This window comes from Chamaea fasciata, unplaced genomic scaffold (genome assembly GCF_029207755.1).
Source record: "Chamaea fasciata isolate MVZ Bird 193981 ecotype frontalis unplaced genomic scaffold, bChaFas1.0.hap1 SCAF_2, whole genome shotgun sequence".
NCBI classification, from domain to species: domain Eukaryota; kingdom Metazoa; phylum Chordata; class Aves; order Passeriformes; family Sylviidae; genus Chamaea; species Chamaea fasciata.
In genome coordinates this window covers 17,137,229-17,157,860 of record NW_027094087.1, presented here as the reverse complement: position 1 = coordinate 17,157,860, position 20,632 = coordinate 17,137,229, and positions in this window count along the sequence as shown.

Here is a 20,632-nt window from a genome sequence, read left to right as displayed (position 1 = left end):
CATCCCCTTCAGGGAAGGGAAATACTAATTTTTTTCCGATATTTATTTTGTAGTGAAACTGTGGTATATTGGAATATTCTGTCAAAGAATATTTGAAATATTGAGCTTCAAAAGTCTTCAAGTCTTAAAAACCCCATTATGAACATGGTAAATCCAAATTTCAGTCAGTTCAGATGTTACCAAAATAGAATTTGAATACTGTTCATTCATTACAGCACAGCCCCAGAATTTTCAACAAAATTTAAATATTTGCTGATACTTTTAGTCAATCTTTAATACAGTGCTGTGAAAACTAGACCACAATATGCCTAACATGTCTTGATCATTTCATAGGCTTTATCTTTGAAAATAACTTTTTTGTCATGTGCACCCCCGTTCTGCTGATACTTCATACAATAATGACATCTCTTTGTATAATAGTCAAAAGTATCAATACCTCCTCCTCCAGCCCCCTACATTGTATCTTCATTTCTTTAAAGATCAAAATCACTCAGAACCAGCAAACCATACATTGTCTTTTTGTTTCTCTGTCTTTGGTAGCCACATAATGACACACTGTATTTGTCACTGGGACAATGCAAGCTCAGGGTATCTATTTCAGAAATCTGCTTTTTGCATGTGAAATATAGCTAATTAGCTGTAGTATTTAGGGGGCTTTAAGTTGCTACTGCACAAGTTTTCCCCAAGATCTTCCTCCCTGTTCCAGCAACATTCTTTTAGTGCTTCAGGACTTCTGGAAACCTTCTGAAGTTCAGGCAATGGCTCTCTCGTGATCCACTATCTAAGTCACTAAGGTAGACAGACCAAAGCTTTCTTCGTTACTGGGTTGCCATTTACTATGTTTACACAATAAGTTAGAATACTTGCATGAGCTTTCTGCAACATTTCAGGTCAGAGTAACTCAGACAGTATTTCCACATTTTAGCTTTGCTAGAGGCAAGCCAGGTTAAATGGCTGCAATGACACAGTTATTTTGTTGCCTTTTTTTTGCTCCTCTGCTGGGATTTCAGAAGTTATCTTCCATGCCCTGTCACCATCCCTATCCTATACAATGCTTTGCTTCTCTGCAGAGATTTTTCACATCTGGAAAGAGACTGAGTGTCACACAATATTTGAAGGCAGTATATGCAGATCACTAATTTCTGGCTCTTCGCTCATGGCCCAGGGTTGCTTTCTAGACATCTAGAATTTTAGGTCTAAACTTTTCTAATGCATGATTTTCAAGCTTTGTCCTGGGTTGAAGTATATTCTATCACCATCTTCATGAACTGTTGAAACCAGGTGAGGCAGTGCTCCCTGCCTCCTCCACTCTGGCTTATCTTCTGTTAATGGGCTCATCAGCACCTTTGCCACACGACTCACAGATAACCCCCTCCTGGACTACCTCCTGTTAAAGGGCCCATCAGGCCTTATCACATGACTCACCATCCCATTGTGAGATGCTCCTCCCAGAGGGAGGAACCAAGCATTCCAGCCTGGATATAAACTGAGACTCTGAACACCAGAGGGGTGCTTACCCACTGGATTCCCAGAGGACCCGACCTCCCAGACCTTTCTACAGGATCACTGCTTCAGGAAGACCACCTCATCTGGACTGCTTCCATCACTCCGCTCAGGTTGTATTTTGACTCTGTCAGTGGTCTTTTGTACTATTGCATCTATTTTATTTTACTTTCTTTTCTTTTTTTTTTTTTTTCTATTAAATTGTATCTCTGACTTGGCGCCTCTCATTTGTTTTGCTTTCAAACCACTATAAGCTTGTAGTGTGAAGTGAATGCAGAGCTTGGCATACCTGTTGGTTCCAAGGGTGGAACCAAACTCTCACAGGAAACAGATATCACATACTGAGTGAACACAATGGCTTCACAAAGTCACCAGCAAGATGCCAAGCTCCAAAACTGGGGACAACCCCATCAAAATATGGGATTAAAAACCCAAGAAGAATATGTCACACGATGCTGAGAAGTAGAAAACATCAAGAGAAAGAGCACAATAAAAGGCAGGTTTTAGACAACCATCCTGATAGTCTTAGTGTGCAAACTAGGTTTTGACACATGTTGGAAGGCAAAATATCCTCAAAAGGAAGAGCATGTAATGATCTCTTTTTCAATGCAAAAGTAATAGTTACACTGGAAAAAACAAACAAAAACCCCCAAATGACCAAATTTTATGCTTAGGCTTCCCAGAGAATAAAAGTTGCAACAAATGTTTCTAATCTCATTTACGAAGATGAACTAATGTACTTATTAACATTGGCTTTTCCTCACAGAGGTAATATTAGCTTGCAGTTGAATTTTTTTCCTTTGTCAAAGTTGCTGTTCGTATGGCAGTTATCAAAATTAAAAGATTTACTCATCTCTTGAAGCTGCCCATTCTGGTTTTCACTGGCTTAGGTACTTGCCCACGCAATGCATTCCTTGTTTTTAACTGGCTTTACTGCCAGCAGATGTTAGTGCACCATTTCTGAGTTTTCAGCTCTCAAGGACAAGCTGGTGTTTGAGGGTTGGTGACTCCTTTTAATGCCGCTTTGTGCCAGCCCTCTAAAGGCCTGTAAGCAAAGGAAAGCCAAGCTGCTCCCTAACCAACAATCCTTTAACTTGTAGCAAAAGTGACTTTCATCACATGCAGGAAGAGAGTTGTAACTTGTCAAAATTTAGCAGGGCTTGCATTTTAATCTGGATGCATGAAAATAATTTGAATCTCTGTTTTATGTTAAGATGCAGTGCTACATATGGTTTTCTACACTTGTTTTGTTGTGTGGATTTGAACAGATCTTAGGCAGCCACTATCCTTGTCCCCTTTGTGCCTCAGGGCTTTATTAATTGTGAACAATAGGTCACTGTCTCTGAGAATGAAGAGAGGCTAATGCTTCCTAAGTACATTATTGCCTATTCATTTGCTCTTAAAATCATTTGGCTGAATTTCATCTGTTCTTCCATCTGTGAAATCATCATTTAGCTGAATGGTGATTATGCAGAGTTGCTTTTCAGTTCTTCATTACTGTTTAATAGCTGTGCTCTCTTTAAAAGATTGTCTTATTTTTACTACAGCTCAAATGCTTCAAACACCTGTGTCTTCATATATGATGAACTCTCTCCTTTTCCCATCACTGAGTTCACTGGTGGGAATGCTAGGGTAGCTCAAATACCAGGAAGCACTGGAGATTTTTTTTGTCCCCTCTATTCAAAGTGGAAGTTTAAGGTTGTTTCTCTACACTGAAGCCACCACTGTGGACATTGAATTATAAGTGAATGAGCAGGGTTGTAAGTAACAACAATTTTATATAATTTTAATGTAATTTACCCATCAATCTGTTTCTACTTTAATCACAGTGACCTTCTCTGGCCCTAGAAAGCCTTAGATTAGACGGAATTAACTCCTATAAAATATTACATTTTAAAACTTGCAGGGAGTACTAAGACCTCTCTGTGAAGTTTATTTTTTCACTGCCAGTTTTAAAACCTCATCTGTATGGAATATCTTGTGTTCAGATCTGCAATGTATCATCATATTACCATGCTTTTGTCATCTATTGAAGCTAGTTTAAATTTGTTCTATTTTCTTTTCCTGAAGTTAGTGAAGAATTACATTCTTCTATTACTAGAAGAATCTAACTAATCTGATCTACTAACTAATCTATCTTACATGTGATTTCCTAGGAAGAGTAAAAGGTAAAAAGCAAGTGAAGGCTGTATAGCCCTGCTTGTCCTAAAGCAGGCAGTTTCAGGTTATTAAGCTTTTAGCCACAAGCAGCCTGTGACAGGTACATTGCACTCCAAAGACACAGCTCAACCTGAGCCAGCAATCCCTCCCCCCATATCTGACTATCACTTGTCTCATGGCTCAGTTCCATCAGCAGCCTCAGAGTACCTTTTCTGCACAGACAAACATGAATACTGTTTTCTAAAGCTCTTTTGCCACTGGCAAGCAGATCTCTATTTTCTAGATATGTGGTATTAATAATTATCAAAAAGTCAGAAAACTTCTACTTCAAGTTGTATGGATTCTACATTCTACCTTGTCACAACTTCCTCTCATATTTGAGAAGCATGATAAGAAGCCAAGTGCTCTCAATGTCTTTCAAACAAATGAGCCACAGTCCCCAAACCAAGAAAAAAAGTCTCCATTTGGGGAGGAAGAAAGAATCACTTTGTTCCCTGCCACAGGCCTTCCTAACCAAATGGAATTTAGGTCTACACAGCAAAATCAAAGAGAATGTGATTGCAGGAAAATAAGGCATATTTTATGCAGCATCAGTAGATGTCTCATGTCAGGATTAAAAGTCAGTGAGGATCCTGGGAACTTGCTCTGGGAGCAGGCTCTGGTACCTGCATTTCACAGTGAAATTACATAGAGCAGGCAAAGCCAATTATCAATAACCAGAGTCCCTCTTTCTGCTCTCTAGGGGGATCATTTGGGGCTCTTCAAGGGGGTATAAATACAGGCATTAACTTAACTGGGGTTTTGCTCAGTAAGTATAATCTTAGAATATATGTATATATGCATAAATTATTCTAAACTTCATAATTTGAAGATTATTAATTTTTTGGTGAAGAATAATGAGATCTACTTCAGGTCACTGGTAAACTATCTCAAAATAATTTTGTTGCATTAATGTAGATATTCATAAACCAACTTCGAGTTAAGATACATTCATAAACCAACTTTGAGTTAAGATATATTTTGAAATTTTTCTTGAGTTTCAGACAGTCACATCAATGGTCAACTACATGCAAAACTGTATGCATATATCTCCTGTGACAAATGAGAAAAGGAAATACTTTTCTTCTTTTTCCACAGTCCATGGTGGGCCTGTTGTCACGATCCGCTCACACAAGCGGGGTTCGAAATGGTTCGTTTTAGGGATCTCAGAGCACAAAAGACACATTTATTCAATCACAAATGCACCTTTATTTAGTGCCAACAAATGCAATAGTGGGGAGAGAAAAGAGAATAGTAAGAAAGAGAAAAAAAGAGGGGAAGGGGATTATAGCTACCAACGTGGAGGGATGAGTCCTCGAGGCGTGAAGATGCCTATAGACGCAATCTTCTCCAGTGAGGTGATCACAAAAGTGAGTGGGGGTCTCCAGGGTTTTTATAGGTAACCGAAGCGAGGGGCACAGAGCCAAAGCAGGAGCCACCTGGTTAAAGGTTGAATGCTCAGGAACAGGCTGCAAACCGTACCTTTGTCACGGACAGACCAGTTCGGACAGGTGGCCTGGGCTTGGTCTCTTGTGCCATTGTTCTTGCGTTCCGTTCTCATGGGGCTGCATGCCAGTCCTCCGAGGCTTGGCAAGCGTTTCATCTCAGCCAGGCCAGGGGCTCCTTTCAGAGTCTGGAGTCTCAGTCCTCAATCATTGGAGACAGTTGTGAGGCATATCACATCCTTGGACAGACTCTGAAACCTGTGCAAATTTGTTTGTTTGTTTGTTTTTGAAATGGAAACATCCATATTGGTGAGACTGATCCCTGACTACTGATATACAAGACAAATAACTTTAGGGAGATTATCATGGCATACTACAGGCTTACTAATGGAAGTTCATTTGTATTGCTTGCTAATCACACCCCTTGGATGCATAGAGGTAAATGCAATATGTCCTGTACTTATAGCAGTATGAACTCATATTTTCATATGCACAGACATTCTGAGGCTGACCCCCATTTGGCTCTGACCAAATCAGGTCTCTGAGCAATTTATCTTGACAACTCAACAGCAAGAGGCTAAACAGGTTAAGTATAGGTTCTATCTTTATTGGCTGCTAGGAAAATTAGCATCAAGTTTTACTTTATGGGATCAAAATTTCTGCCCATAAAGAAGGGAAGGAAAAACTGAAAGTGGTAAAGGTGCATATCTATTAATCAGTCAGGGTAATAGTCAGCAAACACCGGTGAGATCACAGGAGCCCTCTACTTATTTCCAGTGGAAAATGGGTGTAATCAGAGTGCAGTCCTAACTGGTTTACTCTATAACACATCCTTCCCTTCCCCTACCTCCAATAAATGTAATGATAAGGCTTCTCTTCATGATATAACTTTGTTTGTCTTTACAGAGGTAAACTTATATGTTGAAGTTCAAGTTTCCTTAAAACAACAGACAAAGCCACTATTTTTTATTAAGGCTTGTTCTTTTTCTTTAAAAGTGCCGCTTTGAACAATTCTATGGGCTCAGTATTGTTTTTCATTCATTTTGGTTTCATCTTCATAACTCTTAATAAGCATTCAGATGTTTCTGCTAACCACACTTTATTTAAACCTAGCTATCAACATTATGTATAGTCCAGATGAACAATGTGAACTGAAATGACCATTAAAAACATCCATGTCAATGTAATTATTTTTACATCAAATACCACTGATAGTTATGCTTACTGCATGTCTGCAGTCTTGTGAAAAAAATGTAAGTATTGATAGTCCAGCTCCCATCACTGACAAACAAGCTTCTCGCCCGGCTTCAAAAGAAGAAACAGGGACTTTAGGGAGCCTAACAGGAAGGGGTGTTTATTAATAGTGAAATTGCTCTTGTAGTGGGCTACAGGATTGTTATGAAATGTATCAATTATTCTGTTTATGTCAGAGTACAATTCAGCAGAAATGCAGTGATTGGTAAGCTAATTATTTAGGAAGCACTTTCTTCCAGCCACCAACAATCAGCCTCCCTTCATGCATTCAAACAAGTTTATCAGGGCTCCTTGTCCTTTTTAAATAGACATAAATTGTTGTTTTGTCCTTGGGACATCTTGCTTGAGAATAAAGCAGGCTGGAAGCATCTTGTTACCCTTGTTCCAGAGGGAGTTTGGCAGGCTGTAGCTAAGTCCTCTCTGCAGGTGTTTTGTTTGTTTGTTAGTTAGTTAGTTTGTTTGTTTTGTTTTGTTTTTAATCAGTTGTCAGTTTACCTGCAATGCTGCTCCTGTCTGTTATCCATGTTGGAGGAATCAACAGGATGCATCCACTAACACAGGCATCCATGGCTTCAACAGTCTTCCAGGTGAGCAGTGCAAATTGGCATGTGCCGCCTGACTGCTGTACTTCTTGATTTTGTCTCTTTTGGGACTTACTCATTATCATGTCTTGTATCACACATTAGCAAGAGCTCGAAACTGTTCAATTCTCAGGCTTCAGACAAAAGCACTCTTTAAGAAGAGAACTTTGTTATTCCACAGTCACCAAGATAACCAAAGACTGAAAAATACCTGAGTTTGTAAGTCATGCATGTAACATGTGGAGTATTGTGGAACAGATTAGAGAATTTTAAAGAATTGGTGCTAGAAAAAAACATAGAAGGGAATCTATGTCTTTTTTTTTCTCTAGGATTTTTTAACCTGGTCATTTGAAGAAGTCTGCTCATTGCCCACACTTCTCATCAATAACCAAGTAACAGCATTTCATATTGAATATTTATGTTATCATAAATCTCTAGTACATTTTACTTACAGGAGGCACTTGAAACTTGAAGTTTCAAGCAAAAATCTGTAATTAAAATCTTCAGGTAAAAGTCAGCCATTACATCAAGTAAGATAGTCAACTTTCAAACAGAAGTAGCATTTTATCAAGAACACTGTTGCAATATTTATTTCCAGTCATTTATGAAAAGTCTTGAAGTTTGAGGTATTATGTCAGCACTTTTGAAACAATCATCAATTAAATGACAAGAAATAATTTGTTGTCAAAGACAAAGAAACCCCATACACTCAAAATATGAAGGCTTTAGGGAGCTGAAAGGACTGGAGCAATGTTCTTTCTGTTATCGCAGTTGAGTTCCAAGGAGCAGCAGATAGGTTTACACATGAGACTCACATTAAACACCTAATCCCTCACCCCAAAAGAACTACTGCATGGGTATATATTTTATTAGCATTTGTTTATACACAGCAATAAAATTAACAGATAACTTATTTCTTCTTTTTCTAATAGAAATACTTCATTCTTTGTATTACACTGTTGGTATGAGAATCTTTGACTTTCACATCACCCCAGAAAAAGAGAAAATGAAAGAAAAACATTTGGCAGGAGAGGAAAAGAGACTGCCATCTTTTCAAGGCCAGTCACCCTGCAAACTCTCCCAGAAATTAAGTAATCCCATCACAAATCTGTGTACTGGAGCTCTAATTTTAACACTGAGGCTTTGAAAATTCTAGCAATGGGAAATGAAGAAATTGATTATTTTAAAGGAAAAGAACAAGAAGTCATCACTGTTTTTCTCCCCGCTATATCTAAACATGATTTTTGTACCTGTACTGAAAAAGAGTTGGTTTTTTGTGTCTGATTGTCAGTGATACAGGCACAGTTTTGCAGAGGGCATGCTGGGATAAACTTTTTAACTCTAATGTCAGCTGACTTCCAATGAGAATCAGGCAATATTTTCAGAATGAAGTATGCACATATGTTTTTCCTTTCTGACTCCAGAGGAAGACATTTTTTTTCTTTTTTTTTTAATAAACTTTTATGTTTGAGCAAGCAGCTATCTCACTACAAGCTTTGTTGTTCCTTTATTAAAATTTACAGTGCACAAGAAAATATTTTGAGCATATTAGAAGGAAATTAATTATAATGTCCTTGTGACAGTCTGAATATACACACACACATGCCCAAACTCATGCTTAAGTTGGGGCTAAAATCAACACATGTTTCTGATTCTGGTAACAATTCTGTCTTTTTGAAGGATGTAGTTCCCAAACTAGAGCATACCTTCAAAACAAACTCAGACTGAGAGCATAGATTCTCATCACAAAATTTTGAAATGTTTACATCTGGGAACCCAGACTATGGAGCCAACTAATTCACCACCAGTTTATATTACATGACTGTATAACAACTGTCAGAAAACTGGGTAGCATTCCTGACTAATACAGCAATTTGAAATAATTTTGCAAATATAGCATCACTGAATTCTCTCACAGTCATCTACATTATAGCTGATCTGGTTTTCTAGGGAAAACAGTGATTTCATGCTGTCTCCATCAGCCACCTGAGATGTGTCACTCATTTGTGTTAGCTATACACCACAACCCCAAGTTCCAGGAGTGTCAATGGTATGAGAAAGTACCTCACTATTCTATTAACCTAAATTTTTTCTTTGCTTTTAAATGCTGACTTACATATTAACTGAAATAAATTATAAAGGCATTTTTAATAAAGAAAATAGAAATTTATTTAAAAATTTTATAAGCCAGCATTTTAGTGATGTAATTTGGTTTGGTTTGGTTTATTTTTTCATAAAAATGCCTCAAAGTGATTCCTAGGAGAAAACAGAACTTCTTAATCCACAGTTATATCCACAGCATCTGTATATATACTTTTTTTTAAGTGGGAAAATTGTGTAACAAACCAACACTAGATTCCGTTTTTCACATAGTAAGCCAGTAGCACTATACCAGTGATTTTTAAGTGTGGAAGAAAGGGTCATACTCAGTTACCTCTCAAAAGCTAGTATATCAAATATCTATCTGTAAGTAAATATTTTACCTGTTGAAGGTTCTGTCCCTGTAATTTTGATGGAGTTAAACATGTGCAACTGAAGGAGAATGTCAGCTGAGCCCAAGTATAATAGACAGCATGTTCTTCCCTAGGAGAGAAATACTCTCAACCAGCGTGCACTACATTTACTGACAGGACTGAAGAAAAAAAATGAAGAAATTGAAATAAGACTGTTTCATCATAAAATACTTCAGAATGGGAGAATGCCTCATTCAAACAAAAACCAGAACACTCTAAGAGAATGAAGGGTTGGATCCATTCTTTTTAAGCAAGTTTTCTGGCTCCCTTTGTAATAATGGGAGCATAACAGCATTGTATTTTCCTTGTAGGAAGGACCTTGCCCAGACCTCATGCAAAGCACATGCATGCAAGTTTGTTTTCCCATGCAGTGAGATGTGGAAAGTCCATATTTCACTACTGAACCAAGTCATATTGTTTTAATGTCCTGGATAACAATGTGAAAAACAAATGTTATACAAATGTCCTTCCCCAAGTAGCAGGAGTTGAGCTCCCCAAATACACAAGACTTACACAGATCAAATAAATAACTCAAATCAGAAAAGAAGTTTTAATGTATTTTATGCTGTCAGCAATGTTCAGGTCCATTTTAAAAAGATTTTGACATAGTAAACGGGTCTGTCAGAATGCACTGGCAAGTGAAAATCTCACATAATTGAATATCTTCATTTGGACTTGAGCTGTTTCCTCTTATCAGGACTGATTTATCAGTTCACATCAGAGAAGTCTCCAGGATCCTGGAATAATGTGCTGTCTTATATTATCTGTGTGAGCACATATGGTATCTCACAAAACACAAGATGAGAAAAATACTTTTGCTAGTGTACATCACCAGTAATCCATTTGTTTTCAGCATGGCTGCAGCAGAGAGACTGCTACTCAAAGCCCCCAGCTCTCCCAAGCAGACTTCATTTGACATGTTGTTTAGTGTAAACCATAACCAAGGAACTGGTAGATAAGGAAAATGCCTAATACAGTGGTCAGCACCATCATCTGTCACTCAGTCTCAGTGATGAAGTGCATGACAGAGCATGATACTTTTCACTACAAGGGATAAAATAAGAACTGCTTGTGGGGTTACTCACAAGGTCTAGGAAGACTTTTGTTCTGGGAGAACATGGAAAGAAAATGTTAATGACTGGCAGAACCTCCATTATTATTCTTTGCTTTCCTCCTCAGGTCTCCCTAGAGCCAGAGTGAATCTTCATGATCTTTCAGACTTTTTCCATCTTCCCACTTTTGACTGTTTAGAGTCAGGTTTTTACTGATAACTATTAGAACTTTGGAAAACTTAGCATCACCAGCCTGAGAACCCTTCAGGTAGGCACAGGTTGAAACTTCAAACTCATGATTAAAACTCACAGGACTATAGATTGACTTGCCAGCACTGCACAGTTATACATGCATGGATTTTAACTTCATTTGTTAACACAGTGCAAAAAGCATGCCTTATTTGTATGCCGTCCTGTAATTCATCTTCAGTAGAACTACAGCTTCATTTTGGCACATGAACGAGTGCCAGGCGCTGGCATTTTAACATAATCATTTCTATCTAGGTGTGATTCTAGAAGGACTGGTAAATGTGTACATATTTTACACATAAGCAAAGAAACACTGTGGAGAGCTTATGAACACAGTGATGAATTTGTAATCTAAAGCCAAGCTATGGTGTGCTAGTGTAACAAGAGTTCATAATTCTTTATGCAGGCTAAGGAACGTCAATAGGCTGCTTCATAAAATAATGAATGTTTGTAGTAATGATTTCATGGGTTGACTGCAATTTAATAGACTTTAGTTCAATATAAGTTCATGAAGGATATCATAGGTAAACAGGTTCTTATGAAATACATCCAGTCAGAATTACCCTTAAGCTCTTGTTTGTGTATTTGATGCAGTTTTTACATGCTGTCACTGTTTATGTGATGATTCTGTTTCATAAAATTTTATGTGCCAATTAAAAGCTGGACATTTGCAATGGCTTCACTGAATATTTTTATTGATCAGCTAGGAGCTGGTGTGACTCTGTGTTGCATCAGTTTTATATTTGTCCAATACAAATTACTTCTGAGTGGCATTTGATTTACGCAGCACGAATCCATAGACGCTGCATCTCTTCCCTCCATCTGCCTGAATTTGTGGTGTCAGAGGGTGTCACATGCACTACCCAAGGGATTAATTTTCTCATTATTCAACAGGGACAAAGCAAGCAGCAGACCTGTCAACGTGCTCAGCCTTGACCTGCCTCTAGGGCAGAGCAGGTAATGCATTCCCTTTGCTCTTGCCTCTTTAACAAGAGAACTAAGAGCAAAAATCAGTGCTATTAGCACTCCTCTGCGAAGAAATGGACCTCAGATCTTTTACTTGTGATTTGAACTAGTGACCTGAACATAAAGACTTTGCATGTTTTTCATTGAACCTTTGCAATATCTGGGTTGCGCATTTAAAATATATACTTGCCTTATATTCAGCATATCCAGGACACAGCTAATTCACTGAAAGATTAATGTAATTTGTATGACTAGCAAAGCTGGAGAGGGCAGTTCTCACTGCCCATTGCCACTCCCTCCCTACATACCACCCTCTCTGTTGTGAATCAACAACTGTTTGCGCAGTGAATCAGATTTAAAAATGGAGCACCATGAAAAAGTTATGCAAGAGAACAAAGTGAGAGCTACGTAAGCCAGTGCTGATGCCAAAGCAAAAATATGTGCTATCAAGTTCTTTGTTCATCCTTTACTAGTTCTAATAAAGCTGGCCCTAATTATTTGTAAATTACAATGGATAGTACAGAAAGTGTTTTTACACTCCAAAGCTTGCAGAACAAATCTATATAATGAAATAGCAAATCATTCCACAACTGCTCTAAACTTATCTGTATGCAAACAGCAAAGAAACCAAAACAATAAACTATTAAATTGGTAGTGAAGAGGATGCAGCAACATATGATAATGACAGCAAGAAGCTGATCAGAGTTATGACTCAACTCTGTGCAAGTCATTTCCAAGTGCTTCAGTTTTTCCTTTAAAATGTAAGTAAAGAAAAAAATCACCTTCCACTGTTAAGAAGCTCTGAGCTCTGGAGCGCATGAAAAGAGTTATATAAGTGCAAATTGCTGTGCTTACTCATTTGTATTGGGAAAACATCAGTTTTTCATTAAATGTTTTTCTTTGTTCAGAAGTCTGTATCTTGATCTAACAAACCTTACTCAGCCCACTCAAATGACCAGGATCTGTGATTCATTCACTGTGCGCAGCAATACTAAAGCTTTGCAGCAGCTTTGTCTGTGCCCCATGGTGAGATGGGCTATGATGTCAAAGTCTGGCAGCCTAGGGCATGATGTGAGCTTGGATGGGAGATCTTGAAGAATCCACATTATACACTTTAACATTTACTAGATCTTTTGACAAGTGTCATGTTTCCTTGAGTCCGTACTGAATTAAGACCTCACTTTGCAGTGTGCCTTTGGAGGTGTTCTTCATTCTATAGTAAAGCAATGCCAGAAACCCAGCTGGATGGGTGGGGTTCATCTTCTATGGTGCTCTAATAACAGGGACACTAGTGGGGTTCAGAATCCTTATTAGCTGCAAAGGAAAATCATATACTTGTTCTCTCTTAGAGAAACAGCAAATATTACGAGGTCTTATCTCAACTGCTTTATCTTATCTTAATCCCCGTGTGAAAAACAGGGTTTCTACACCTCCGGGCTAATTCTTACACAGTGTCCATGCCCAGCCTGTTACTCAGCAGTTCAGAGGTTGATATCCACTCTTTTCTGATCTAGTCCATTTTTATTACTGTTTACCATCTCAATTCTATCATCAACCTAGGATTTTTTCCTCCTTAATCCACTTTGATGTAAGAGCAGCCACTAACTGACTCACCCGCCAGCAACTACCATCAGATAAGGTCCTTTTTTCAGGGCAGCTGTTTCCAGTTCTCTGTAGTAGGGTGTCTGTCGTGCTAGTCCAGAACCATTTATGAACTGTGCCTTCCAAATATTTGCACATTCCCTACACACGCATGTTTCATTTTTTAAATTACATTTTATTTTGGCTACTACTTGTCTTAATAATCAGTATCCTCTAATGTAATGTATAGTAATATTGCCAACAGTAAGAATGAGCTGTGCTTATTAAAATGGGCTCAAAAGGTTGAAATACTGAGCTGAGAACTCCTCCAAAGCAGTTACAAAGTGCTACAGACAGAACAGCAGGGAGGGGAGGATAGTCTCAGCTTGCCTGAAGTGAATTTGAACCTACCTTGTGACCTGACCCATCAGAGGCTGATCTCAACCTTCATGTATCAGAGATGCTAACATGAGCTGCTCATAGCTGAGCAGAGTGAATCTAAATCCTAAATGGGGATATCCTGCTACTTTATGATGTGTCCAGTAGGCTGGCAACAGAAAAACAACCTAAAGGAGGGTGGTAGCTCCGGATAACCTGGGAATTACGCAATGGAGGGAGAGGTTCTAAGGGGAAAGACACACCACACAGGGGAGTCAGGAGTAGAAGGTTGTAAAGCAGCCTGTATTTCACTTACAAATCTCTAATTCAACAGGTATTTCAGAAAAAAAGTTGTATAAATGCAATGTATTGTCAGGTTTCATCTAGTGTTACTTAATTTCTCATTTTTCTGATGTTTATGCTGTAAAAGGTAGTAGATGTGCTCAATATGCTAACAGTGATTAATGCCTACTTATCATTTCCGGAGACTTGCTGTTGGTATTCATGAGCACATCCTGTTCCATCAGTCTATCAACTGTATGGAGTACTGAAGACTTCCATATACTAAGCTTGCTTATCCAAGCAAATAACACTTAGCTGTTCAAGCAAATAACACTTAGCTGCTTAACACTTGCTGTGTAAGTTGTTGAGCTTGCTAGTTCTTTCATCAGGCTCAAGAGAGACCTAAAATCCAGCCTAACAAAGGTCAAATACATGCAAAATGATCAGTGTCTCTTAAACCAGTGGTATGGATGCAGTTTCCTGTGGATCTATTGGTGAGACTTCTGTATAGACAACAGAAAGACGGCACACCTCACTTTTCCTTCCTTAGGATTGCAAAGTATGTACATGCTTACAGCTGATGGCTTCCTTGTGATGCTTAGATAAAAATTAACAAAACAATCCATGACAGGATGTTCTACATGTTGTGTAGAAAACCCATACTCCCACATGTAAGATATGTCTCACTTCTGAAGGTGAAGAGGGGCTTTATACTTGAGCTTTGAACCCAAGTATGGGAATTATGTTTGGGTGTGTCAGTGATGATGTATGTCATCACAAAGGATTTTGAACATGAACTACATCAGTGGCAAATGCAAAACAAATTTTCATTACCATTCAAAATGATAAATGGAGATCAATACACAAAGAAATATTCCCATGCACCTTAGATGAATAGAAATCCAAGTCTGGAGTTATAAATGAAGTTCTGTATCAGTTGCAATCTGAAGTAGATTTTGAACTGAAACCAAATCTGAAAGTTTCATCTTGCCTTTCCCCACGTCTGCTTTTGTATCTGAAATTTCGTGAAGTCAAAAAGTTGACAACAGCGTTGTTGAACCCAAAACTGTTTCCTGTAGAGGCTTCAGAGTTGGTCTCCTTACCCCAGAACATAACATGTATAAATGCTGACTCTGTGTGCAGAAATACTACCAGGGATGGGAATAAATGGCATTGCTTCTATCAGCCAGAGGGCTAATATAAACTCACTGTGGCATTACAGACTTTTCCCAAATTTAGTCTTCAGAAGCAGTAAAGTGAAATAATCATATTGCATGAATCAGGTAAATGGTTTGGTAATGATTTAAAAGCTGAGCTTTGCACCTAGACAATAAGTTTGTTATTAAGAAGTTAGCAAGTTTCAGTTCAGCAGAGCAAATCAGGTATGAGTGAAAACACATGAATTAGATCCTTAGCAACCTTATGACAGGGCAGGACCTGGAAGTCTTCACAGGCCAAGTTGATGCCTTGAGAGGCTACCTAGAGCAGAGGCTAGACAGTGTTAAAGGAATAAAGAAGGTATTATTAAAAAGGCCTTCAAAGGATACACCTTGGAAGTACAAGAGACTGGATGGATAACGGGTCACAGTTTTTCACTTTTATAAGTTTTGGTCCATTTGCGTATTAGGGTTAATTGTCCAATTACAGCTTCAGGTTATGAAGTCCTGTCATCTCAGACTGCTCTCCTCAATTCACTATTGTTTATACTTTTTGGGCCTGCAATGGTGTCCTTGTTTCTTGGGCTGGAAAAGGATTGTTTTGTCTAACTAAATTGTGAGGAGAACTTGTTAATGCTTTACATGAAGTTCAGAGTTATAGACTAATGCAATACAGAATCTGGATACAATGAAAACATCTTAAGGCATCAAAGTGACCCAACAAGCAAGAAGTCCAAGGATCTCCTATCTATGCCTGAAATTGCTGAACATGTTGACAGTTGTTATGCTGCAAGTTGTTGAAGCTAAGCTGATTCCCCCCCCCTCCCCTGCCAAACAGTTTGGGCACATTTTGAACTAAAAAAAATCATCCTTACAAGAGGCCATCTGACTACTTAAAAAATGGTTTGTAAGCACATGCACATGTCACTTTGCTGACTTCTCCTTCATTCTTACTGCTGGCAGGAACTTGTCAAGTCAATGTGATCCAAATGTATCAGGCCATACACTTCTGGTGCTTATATTTTTATTAGGAATACACATGTGTGCTCTTTTGTCCTCCCCTTCGTTCATTTTTTCCACAGCAGGAAATCTCAGCATATTTGGCATGGAGGCACATCAGCACAGTACCACCTCCAGTGAGCACCAAAAGGCTTTCCAACTTGAAGCTGATGAATCCACAAGATTGGAAAAAGAAATGTGAGAGGAAAGGTTGGTTCAAGTTCATCCCACTGCTCACTTGGGAGACCATTCCCAGGCCACTCTTTCCCTTACTCCCTGATACTGGAGTGCCTGTCCCAAGCAGGCTCAGCGACTCCTGCTGCACCCGCCCCGTCAGGGCGCCACAGGGGCTGTGACAGCAGGCAGGGCAGTCACGGGGGGCAGGGATAATTACTCATTAGCAGTAAGGGAAACGCCCACAGACGGGGCATTTTGCAGCCGTTCTTTGCTTTGCGGATGTCCTGTTAGCAGTCACTGGACTGGAGGCCTAATTTACTGCAGCCCTTAGGATAAGAATTTCTACTTTATTATAAAAGTGTTTCTACTTGTTCTAGTGGTGTTTGCTCTTCTCAGGTTCCAAGAGAAAATAGAGAAGAAGGCCCGGACCTCACCTTTTTAGTGCCTTCATGTGTCACCATGTTCAATTTTTCTGTGCTGAAAGAGTTCTTGGGCACTTCTGAACATTTCAGTCAGTCACTTCCCCGTGCTTTGCTGGGTGTTTCTGTTTGCACTCAGGTATTGCTGCCTTGTTCTTTGTATTATTTCCTGCAGTGAGTGGAAAAGGCACATTACCCTGCAAGCTAAAGGTGCTGCAGATTGTTCTCAACACCACCACTAACATAAACCTGTACAGGTAGAGATTTTGGTATTTTGTTCTGATCTGCACAGAACTTTCCCTGTTTTACTGCTGCTGTTACAAAGTGTGCAGCTCTCTGAAATAGTTGTCTGCCTGCTAAAGGTTTGCTTTCAGGAGGCAGGGACTAGCATTTATCATTCATTGCAGCACAAGGCTGTGAAGGAAAAGGTGCTTTTTGACTCATTTTGACATGTAGCTTTTGATTTGTTCTTCCAGACTGAAGAAAAGGTTAAAATTAGGCAACTGGAAAACAAACATGCCACTTCACTTTCACAAATGTTGTACTTAAACCAGATATTTTTCTGCTAACCACATCACATTAAGATCTACTACAAAATAAATGACTGGCTTTTTTGATGAAAATGTTTGTCTTTCTTTTTTCTTCTTTGCTCATAGTTTTCTCTTATTAGGGGAAGGAAAACATAAAGAGGGAAATAAAATTGAGTCAGAAAATGATGAATGACTTCTAAATTAGTTGCATGGGAAAGTTAGAAGATTCTAAAAATAAGGGCACTGATTTAGGATCATATGTGTTAAAAAGAAAATATAATAGAATTACAGCAAGATGTAGATTAGAAGTTCACATTTCTGGGGTATAGCAAAAAGGAGATGATAAGTAAAACAAAGATTTGAGGAGGGAGCAATGCATATTAAAGTTAATATGGTTTGAAGAGAGAGAAATTAATAGCTAGGATGAAGTTTTTCTGAAGGGGAAAGAAAGAAAAAAAAAAGACAGGGAGACAGAGAGACAGAGACAGAGAGAGAGAGAGAGAGACAGAGAAAGAGACAGAGAGACAGAGAGAGAGAGAAAGACAGACAGACAGAAAGACAGACAGAAAGACAGACAGAAAGACAGAAAGAAAGACAAAAAGACAGAAAGACAGACAAAAAGACAGAAAGACAGACAGACAGACAGACAGACAGAAAGAAAGAAAGAAAGAAAGAAAGAAAGAAAGAAAGAAAGAAAGAAAGAAAGAAAGAGGAACTGCTCAGGGGGTATATGCCGAACAAGGCATCAGATATTTTTTTAATCTGATCTGAAGAGAAAAAGCAACTTTGTTCAGGGCAGGCAATGACTTTAATTTATTTTGTTGCTGGCTGACAGTTTTAGTTAATTTGTGGTCAATGTAAAATATTTAGACAATATTTTCAATTTTAGGTGGTCAAATGAAGGCTTTTAAGTCCATTTTCAGCACAGAAAGGAAGGAAGGCTGGTTTTCAAAAGCCATTACTTCAGTGGGGCTTATTGGTGCTCTGTCAGTTCCCAGCTAAATGCCAAAATATGGATTTAGGAGCCTGGCCATGGTCAGCCAAGACAAAAAGTCTGGCCACAAAATATACTGCTGGGCTCTCTGTGAGAGCCTTAACAGCTCAGAAGAAAGCTTTGGAGAAAAAACACCATGCACAGAACAACTTTTGTTTCTTGTTAAACTATCTATGCTGATTTAGATGATTATTGTATGTGTTACATTACTTCATCAGTATGGGAATGCTGTCCCTTCAAACAGGTGGATTATCTCTCACCCCCACTAAATCACCTTAAAACTTGGCTTGTTAAAATCCCAGGATGCATCTATAGCAAGAGAAATTAGTCACTACCACAGCCTGGCTCCTGGGAGCACAATATAGGGCAAATCCTAGAATGCAACTCTCGCATTTCTTCCTCACGTATTCCCTTAAATATTCTTGTGTTTCTCTGTACACAGGCGAGGAACAGACAGCTCAGAAAAGAAACTAAATGGTTATTTTTTTACCTGAATTTCATTTATACTGTTCTGTGGAGAATGAAAGTTCCTGTATGTTTATCCTCTAATCAAAAGGCAAACTTTTTTACAATATGGAATGATTAACAAATTAAGTGAAAAAATTACACCTCCCCGAACCAAACGAGATAGAAGTAGTATCATTTAGTTTACCGGAAACAGCTGTAATTGATTTATTCTACCTCATTAAATTTTGGGTTGTTAAAAACAAAGGATACAGCTATTTGTGAGAAAGATTAGTTCATCATTCCTCGCTGACTCATGAGTTTTTCCCATCATTAGAACAAGCCCTCAGTTAAGAAAAAAATAATCTTTTTTTAAAGGAATTTCTAATGTTTTTCCAAAAGCAGTGTCCACCTTAACACTTTTTAATATTGATCTATCTGAAAATCACTGAGGAACATTCAGCTACCTAAAGTCAACAATAAGTAAACTGAAGGATCAAAAAAAGATATTGGTCCATACTAGACAAGGAGCATTGAACACACAGTTATACTTTTGTCAAATTAGGAGAAGATATGTGACTTAAAGGCTCCTGGCAACGCTATAAAGGAGCTCAGGGAAGTTATGAAGCTGCAGGAGTGCCTTGTTGAACATGATATATTTGATCAATGAAAATCTGGCAGCATTCACACTGGTGGTTCTGCATCTGGGCACATCTTCTGCCATCCTTTAAAGGTCCAGGTTGATGTGTTCCTTTTACTTATCAGCATTTGAACACGTCTTTGTGAAAGGGGCTGGAGAAAATGAAGGGCACCAGAAGAGAGCAAAGCAGTCTGAAGTGCAGATATAACTGTCCTGTAAATAGGTGATAGAGGTTTTTGATAGAGACTTTATCTGCACAAGTGCAGTAAAAGCCACATTGAATATCCTTCAGTATAACTAGCTGCAAGATGAATTTAAGCACCAGTTGAATAGACAGGTCATGATATCCATATTTGAATGCCTGGATTAGTCCCACAGTTTACATAACACAGTCCCTGAGGTCCACTTTGTAACTGTTTCTCGTCATCCAAGGATTTTCTTTGGATTAATGAAAAGATTAATGTCTGGAAATCCTTTGAATTTCCTTCCAGCAGCATGAGGAAGCAGTTAGAAGTTATTTACCCAATTAAACATCTCTGTTTGACATCCCACCCTTATTTTAAAAGTGGTGATTTGGCAACATAGATAAATGAATATTAATGACAGTTTTCTACCCTTCCTTGGCCTATCTGTGCTTCATCCTCAGCTGTTGCTAAAATGATTTGCAATTTTATTTGTATTTAAATGTATGTAAATAGAGGTGCAAATTGGAGTTGCAGTTTCTGACACAAGGCCTGTACCAACCTCATTCCAGAGATGCTTCTTTTTAAATGCACAAATGTGAACAACTTTCTTTTCACAAAGTCCTCCCAAGACAGTGAACTGCTGCTCTCCCTCACAGATTTCTATCAGAGATCTTTCAAACAGCTGACCACTTTCAAATCCTGCTATTGTCCCTACCTGCTACAAATAGCTTAGACAACTTTGTACCAAAACCAGTCTTTTCACTGGATTATGCATTGCAAAAGGCTTTGGATTATTTTGTGTGACTGGACCCCTTATTTTTAACAAGAAGATTATGGTTTTAAACAATAAAGAATTTTTGGACTCATGAGGATTCAGATCTTTTAATTAAGTTGCTAAACACTTCAGGATAGAAGGCTCTTGGTAATCTTCTAGTGCAATTGACACCATAGCTATTCCTACATTTATGAACACTTTAAAAAATAGTATGTGCAGCCCCTCTGCACCCTAGGTGGCAAAACAAGTCCCACTCACTTATGCTATGTAAATATTGACTGCAGCACTTAAGCTTGTTAACTTGGCTAC